General features: G+C 42.7%; 1 long non-coding RNA gene across 1 annotated transcript; it reads right to left on the bottom strand.

Annotated features, from left to right (window-relative positions):
- Positions 1-642: 642 nt before the first annotated feature.
- Positions 643-4,015, bottom strand: LOC125169768 (uncharacterized). Its single transcript, XR_007153801.1, has 2 exons — positions 2,170-4,015; positions 643-1,810 (listed from the first exon to the last, which is right to left on the bottom strand). It is a non-coding gene; the product is annotated as an uncharacterized LOC125169768 (long non-coding RNA).
- Between the last annotated feature and the right edge of the window lie 2,990 nt (positions 4,016-7,005).

The following is a 7,005-nucleotide window of genomic DNA, read 5'->3' as shown; positions in this document are numbered from 1 at the left end:
AAGTCTACTAAGTTGTGCAATTCCCTGCCACATCCATTTCCGTCATCCCCGAAAGCTCCCTGTTCTTACCCCAGCCCATGTGACCACTGATCTGCTTCATCTCCACAATCTACCTTTTCTAGATATTTCCTAACAGTGGAATCCTACAGCATGGCATCTTGTGGGTCTGGTTTCTTTTGCGAAGCATAATGTTTTTGAGGTTAATCCATTCAACATGTATCAGTATTCCCTTTTTATTGCAAAACAGTATTCCACCATATGGATATACCACATTTTGTTGATCTGGTAAAGAAGGGATTAGATTTTAAGTGGGCATGTTAAGAAAAATTTCTATTAGAGTGAAATGAAAAAGAATTTAGTCACGACAACTAAACTGGAGATGCCTGAATGAACTCGGGACCTTAAAAAGATCCCTTTCCGAGGCCCATGTTTCCCTGGTGGCCCAACAGCAGTGTCATCCTGCTACAACCAGTTCTTCTGCAGGTCAAGTGGGATGTATGCTCCTGGGCCAGATTGGGCCTCTGACACTACTCAGGCCTCCTTGGAAAAGAGCTAATTACGTTTGGGGGCGGGGATCACAGCAGGCCTGGAATATCTTGTTGCCAAAAGTAAGGGTGCTTTTAAAAAGGTTTGAGGCAGTAATGAAAGGACAAGGCAGCCAGTTTAATGGAGCTCTGAATGGCCAGGTTGTGACAATCTAATCAGTAAGTATTAAATACAGCTAGGTAAAACAAGTTCAATCTGTAAAACCCTAAGTCTGATACTCAAAGAGAAAAAAGGTAATATTAAGTATAAATGGTATTGCATTTCAGGAAGAAAGGATTGAATGCGTTCAAGGTTTTATTGCATTTAGTAAAAAGTGGCAGCCTGTTGACATAAATGGGTATCACGTCTTCTATTAAATTTGTTTATAAAGTAGAGATGGATACAAAAGCCAGGCCCACTATTTCCCTGATACATCTATGGCTTACTTCCTTACTTCTTCAGGTCTCTGCTCAAATGTCATTTATCGGAGATCATCCCTTACCCTCCAATATAAAATAGCAATCCACACTCCCTATTCCCCCTTTTCCTGCTCTTTTAGTGCCTGATGTGTATTTTGTTTCCCACTAAAATGTAAGCTTCCTGAAGGCAGGCCAAATACTGTTCTAACCCATCTCTATCAGTGCTTTGATATCTAGAAGGTGTCTGTTTTCGGTTGAACTGTAAGCCTGATAGTACCTCCCAAGAATAAGGACCATAACAACAACCCGGGGAAATAAGAGCATATTATATGATAATAGATTAGCCAATTGGCCTACTAAGGAGATCTAACTTTGTAAATTTGATTCCTCATTCACAAGAACCCAAATCCTTACTGTGAGGAGATGCTAGTGAAACATGCATACGTTTCCAATAAAATATATTTTAACAAAATACAGAGTTATTCAAGAATGATAAATAAAATAGAACATAATAATTCAGGCTTCAAGGGAGCCTTAACACCACCTGGCAACCACACAATATTCCCCTAGTCCTTCGGTCTCCTCTAATTTATAAGGCCTCAAACCTCCAACCACTCTTCCTCTAGCCTTTCTCTCAGCTGTAACCTTGAAAATCAAAGTAATCAAGACAACATCCATAAACTCCACCATCACGCGCACCCACCTGCCAGCCCTGCTCTCATGGTTTCCCTTCTTCCTGTTATTCGCTGCTTGTCCAGTCCCTCCACTTGTGCACTAGATCCTTCTCTTGCCTCCTTGAGGGCATCGTTCCAGCAAGATTCTCGCTCACCTGCAGCATCAAACTGTCCTGCTTTCCTGGGTCACTCCTATCAGCATACAAAACAAGCTTTAAAAACAAAACTGTTCACCAGGTTTGCCCCATCCTGGAGTCACCTGTACTCTAGCTCTCTCCTCCCTCCCTCTCTTCCAGCATTACCACCATGTATACCTTATACCTCTGTAACTGTCTCACAGTTCTGGCATATTCCGTCCCTTTAAAAAATTATTATTTTTCTTCAAATTTCCGCTTGGAACATTTCTCGTGACATACTTGCAAGTTCACGGATTCTTTCCTTAGCTGTTTTAAGTCTACGGATGGACCCCTCAAAGGCATTAATTTCCGTTGTTTTTGTTCATAGCATTTCTTTTTGATTCTTAGTTTCCATATTTTGCATACATGACTCACCTGTTCTTGTATGTTGTCCACTTTTTCCATCAGAGACCTCGGTATATTAACCATAGTTACTTTAAATTCCCAGTCTGATAACTCTAGAATCTCTGCCATATCAGTCTGGTTCTGGTGTCTGTTTGGTCTCATCAGATTTTTTTTCCTGCTTCTGAGCATCCTTGTATATTTTTTATTGGAAGTTTGACATGATATATATTGGGTAATAGGAACTGAGGTGAATAGGCCTTTAGTGTGAGGTGTTATGTTTATCTGGCTCACGGCTAGGCTGTGTTCGATGCCTGCTGCAGGTGTCAGAGGTTTTGATTTCCTTCAGTGTCCATGTTTTCAGTCTTTGCTTTCTGGTTTTCCCTAGAAATTCCTTCTTGAAATAGAGTCGGTGTGTTGCAGCTTCTTCAAAAGCTGTAATCCACTATTGTAATACTGGAGTCCTACTGATGGTATAGGACTAGGGAGAATTCTTCTGTATCTTATGAGTAAATCTATTTTGTCTTTTTTATGAGCCAGAGTCCTGGGCTGAGAACATTAGAAGTTTCTTAGCCTTTTTTTTTTTTCCTTATGTGAGAAAGGAAGGAAGGGGCTTAGCTATCCAAAAGCCCTTCCCCAAGGTCAGAGAAGACAAGTAGTTTTCCCTGAGGGCAGTCTTCTGCCAAGTTAACAAAAAGCTCTGGGTGTATTTTGAAATGGCTACTACCCCCCAGCCCCCTTACAAGAGGAGAATTTTCTGCCATCTTCACAATGAGAACCTGGGGAAGCTCCTGGAGGTAAAACCCACCAAAGTGTGGGCAACCCCTTAGAGTAACTCCCAGGAGTTTTAAACTCTCAAGCTAGCCCACACTCAGCCCCCAGCAATTCACTTCAATCCTGATTACTGGCTCTAGCTTCTCCTTTAGGTGAAGTGATCTGTATTTTCTGCATATTTTTTCTCTAGTTTTTGTGGTGGCTTGCTCTGTGACCTCTATTCTTTGATTTTCAGTGTGCTCAGCATTTTTTCTTGTTGTGAGGCTACCCCATTTCTTCTCAAACACACTCCAGATTTCCCCCTCCCTTCCATTGAAACACCACTTGTCAAAGTCACCAATGACTACGTAGATCGCTAATTCAATGCTCAGAGCTCCTGTTACTTGACCTATTTGCAGTATGTGACAGCTGACCACTGCTTCCTTCAAACTTCACATGGCTTCCAGGATATCACAGTCTGATTTCCCCTGAGTAGCCACTGTCTACTCTGATGGGTCCTCCACATTGCCCTGAACTCTTGGCATCTGGAGTGCTCCAAGACTTAGCCTTTGGACTTCTTCTCCCCATGTAACTCACTCTCTTGGTAATTTCATCCAGTCCCGTGGCTTCACTTACCATCTATACACAGACTCCCATATTTCCATCTTCAGCCAGAGACTCTCCCTTGAACTCCAGACTAGAATACCCAACTGCCTACCCAACATCTCCATTGAATTAACTGCCAGGTGTCTCAAACTCATCTGTCCAAAACTAAGTTCCTGATCTTCACCAGAAAATCTCTGCCACCTAGTTTTCCCCTTGTCAACCGGAGACAAAAAGAGCTAGGAATCAATTCTGACGCCTCACTTTCTCATATTATATATCCAATCTATCAGTGCATCCTTGAAGTTTTACCTTTAAGGTAAGTACACAATGTGACCACTTAAGAAGATTCCAACTGCAGACATGCCGGTTCAAGCCACCTGCACTTGTCACCTGAGTGCTGCAATAGTCTCCCTTCTTTTTTTTAAAACATTTTCTTGGTACTTTTTTTTAAGTTTATTTGAGAAAGAACAAGCAGAGTAGGAGTTGGGGGGGGGCGTGGGGCAGGGAAGGGGTGGAGTGGGAGAGAGAGGGGGAGGGAGAGAGAGAGAGAGAGAGAGAGAGAGACAGTGAGAGAGAGAGAATGAATGAATCAATCCCAAGCAGGCTCTACACTGTCTGCGCAGAGCCTGATGTGGGGCTCGAACCCACAAACCGTGAGATCATGACCTGAGTTTAAATCAAGAGTCAGACGCTTAACCGACTAAGCCACCCAGGCACCCCACTGCAGTAGTCTCCTAACTGGTCTGTTTCTACCCTTGCTCACACACTCTCCTAAAACCTAAGACCCTATCACACTTCTGCTCGAAGCCCTCCAAAGGCTCCCATCTCAGAGCAGAAGCCCAAGTTCAAGCAGTCAGCCTCTGCTATCCTAACTCTTCCTACTCTCTCTTCGGTTCCTTCTGGCTCCAATGCTGTTCCTGGAGCACTCCAACATGCTTCTTACTCCAAGAGCCCTTGCCTCTGCTGCCCTCTCTATCCAGACTCTCTTCTCTTAGGTGCCCACATGGTACACTCCCACACTGCCAAGCCTTTGTCCCAGGGCTATCTTGATGATGTCTTCTCCACTCTTTTAAAATTCCAACATCACTCTGCCTCCCCGATCTCCCTATTTCCTCAACCAACTTCACTTCTGATCAACCATATTAGTTCCTTAGTGTCTGTCTCCTTCTACCAGAATTTAAAGTTGCATAAGGGGACAGATCTAGGTCTGTTTTATTCACTGCTACATTCTCAGCACCTAGGAAAACAGGAAGGCCCATCATAAGGTGTGCAATAAATACTTGGTAAGCAAGTGAATGAATACTAGGAACATAGTAGGCTGCAAGAAATGGAGTGGGAATGGGAATAAGACACGCATCATCATCTAAATTTCCATGCACTGACATTAATATTAGTTTAGTTTGTTGGTTCAGTGAAGGGGGGAAAAAGCCAAGCAAGGGAAAAAAGTAACTATGTTGACTTAGTATTTACAACTTTGGGATCAGAATCTCACTAAGTTTTCAGCGTGCACAGTCCTCTCCAAGGCGTCCTGTGGCTCAGAGAAGTATGCGAATCCTTGGGAGTGGCAAATCTTTAGGCGACCTGAATCATTGCGCAAGGACTGGACTGTGAATGCTGCAAGTGGATAATTAGCATTAACCTTCATTAAGAACATCCTCAAAGCCAGCTCTCTGACCACAAAGGCCCAGCCTGGTTTGCTGGCTGATTTTTTCATTGAGCCAAAGTTCAGGGAGCAGACTATTTGGCTCTTCTTTCCAGTATCAGATGGTGCTGGTGTTATGACTTATCCGTCACACTTAGGAGCTTCAGATATAACAGTCTGTTTACCAAGGGATGCACAAGTGACACCTTCTATGTAACAACTGGATGCCAACTATGGTTCAAGTATAGTTTTAAGTGGCCTCACAGTTTGGATAATACTGCTGCTCCTGCCTTGCTGATGTCGTTAAGTTGCCATTCTACCTCCCTGTGTGGATAGCGGACTACAATCCAACACAATGAGGAAAATGAAAATCCCAGAAATAAGCCTGTTTCTGTAGCAAAATAAAATACTGCTCCTCTCTTAATCATGTACTGCATTTTTAGAACATGGAAACTGCTGCCACCTGCTGGCGATGCTTACGACAAAGTAATACTTGGTGGGCTCTCCAAAATTTCCTTCCAAAGCAGGCAGCCACATGGATTTATGATTATTCTATCTAACCAACTCTACTTTTCTCCTAACAACAACAAAAAATGAATCTTAAGTATATTAAGGGATTTCTAAAGTAAATTAGAACCATCTACTCCAAAAATATAACCCCGCTGGGGCACGTGGCGGGCTCAGTCAGAAGAGTATGCGGCTCTTGATCTCGGGGTTGTGATTTCGAGCCCCACGTTGAGTGTAGAGATTACTTCAATAAATTTAAGAAACAAAATGACCTTGCTGACAATACCAGAGGACTGGGAGAGTGGCTGCCAAGTCTCTTCTCCGTTATCCATCTCCTTACTTGCTGGCTGCGGTATTTAGCTGAGACTGCAAGCTTGCCCTCTCAGGCCTGTGGGTCCGGATGACCCACAAGTCTCATCACCTTACCCAGTTTAGGGGTACCTGGCTGGCTTAGTCAGTAGAGCATGCGACTCAATCTTAGGAGTTTGAGTCTGAGCCCCACGTCAGGTATAGAAATTACTTAAAAATAAAATCTTAAAAAAAACCCAAAAAACAAAAAACTTACCCAGTTTCACGATTTCCTCAATAAGCTGATTTGGAAAATGACCATAACAGGTACATTGCCTAAAATTCCATACAAAGCCAGTGAAATGTCCTGAGAAATAACGGATTTAAAGCTACAAAAAGACCTCAAACAAAATGTTCAATGATTTGCTGAGCCTGCTAGGATTAGGTAATCAGTCTGCAAGAAAAGGTTTTCAGGCATACCAGGGTGGCTCAGTCAGTTGAGTGTCCAACTCTTGACTTAGGCTCATGTCATGATCTCACAGTTGTGGGATCAAGCCCCGTGCTGGGCTCCCCCGTGCTGGGCTCCTTGCTGGGCACGGAGCCTGCTTAGGATTCTCTCTTCCTATCCCTCTGCCCCCCATCCTCTGCTCATGTGTACATGCAAAAAAAAAAAAAAAAAAAAAAAAAAAAAAGAAAGAAAAAAAGAAAAAAGAAAAGGTTTCAGCTCGTGACCAACCCAGGTACATCAAGATCTAATGGCTGTTTAATATTAACAAAAAAAATGGATGGGATCTTGACTGTGCCAGCCAAGAGGAGCCTAAGAAAGCGTGATGACTAAATGTAATAGGCGGTATTCTAGATGGGATCTGCAAACAGCTCAAGGTCATTAGGAAAAAAACTAAAGAAATCTGAAACAAGTATGGACTCTTGTTACTAATAATATTTGTTCATTATTGTGACAACTGTATCATACTAATGTTAAGATGCTAGTAATAGGGGGAAGCCTGTGTGGAATATAACAGAACTCTGTACTATCTCTGCAATTTTTCTGTAAATCTGAAACTTCTAAAAAT

The sequence above is a fragment of the Prionailurus viverrinus genome, chromosome A1 (assembly GCF_022837055.1).
Source record: "Prionailurus viverrinus isolate Anna chromosome A1, UM_Priviv_1.0, whole genome shotgun sequence".
In the NCBI taxonomy this organism is placed as follows: Eukaryota; Metazoa; Chordata; class Mammalia; order Carnivora; family Felidae; genus Prionailurus; species Prionailurus viverrinus.
This window is presented reverse-complemented; position numbering and strand designations above follow the sequence as displayed.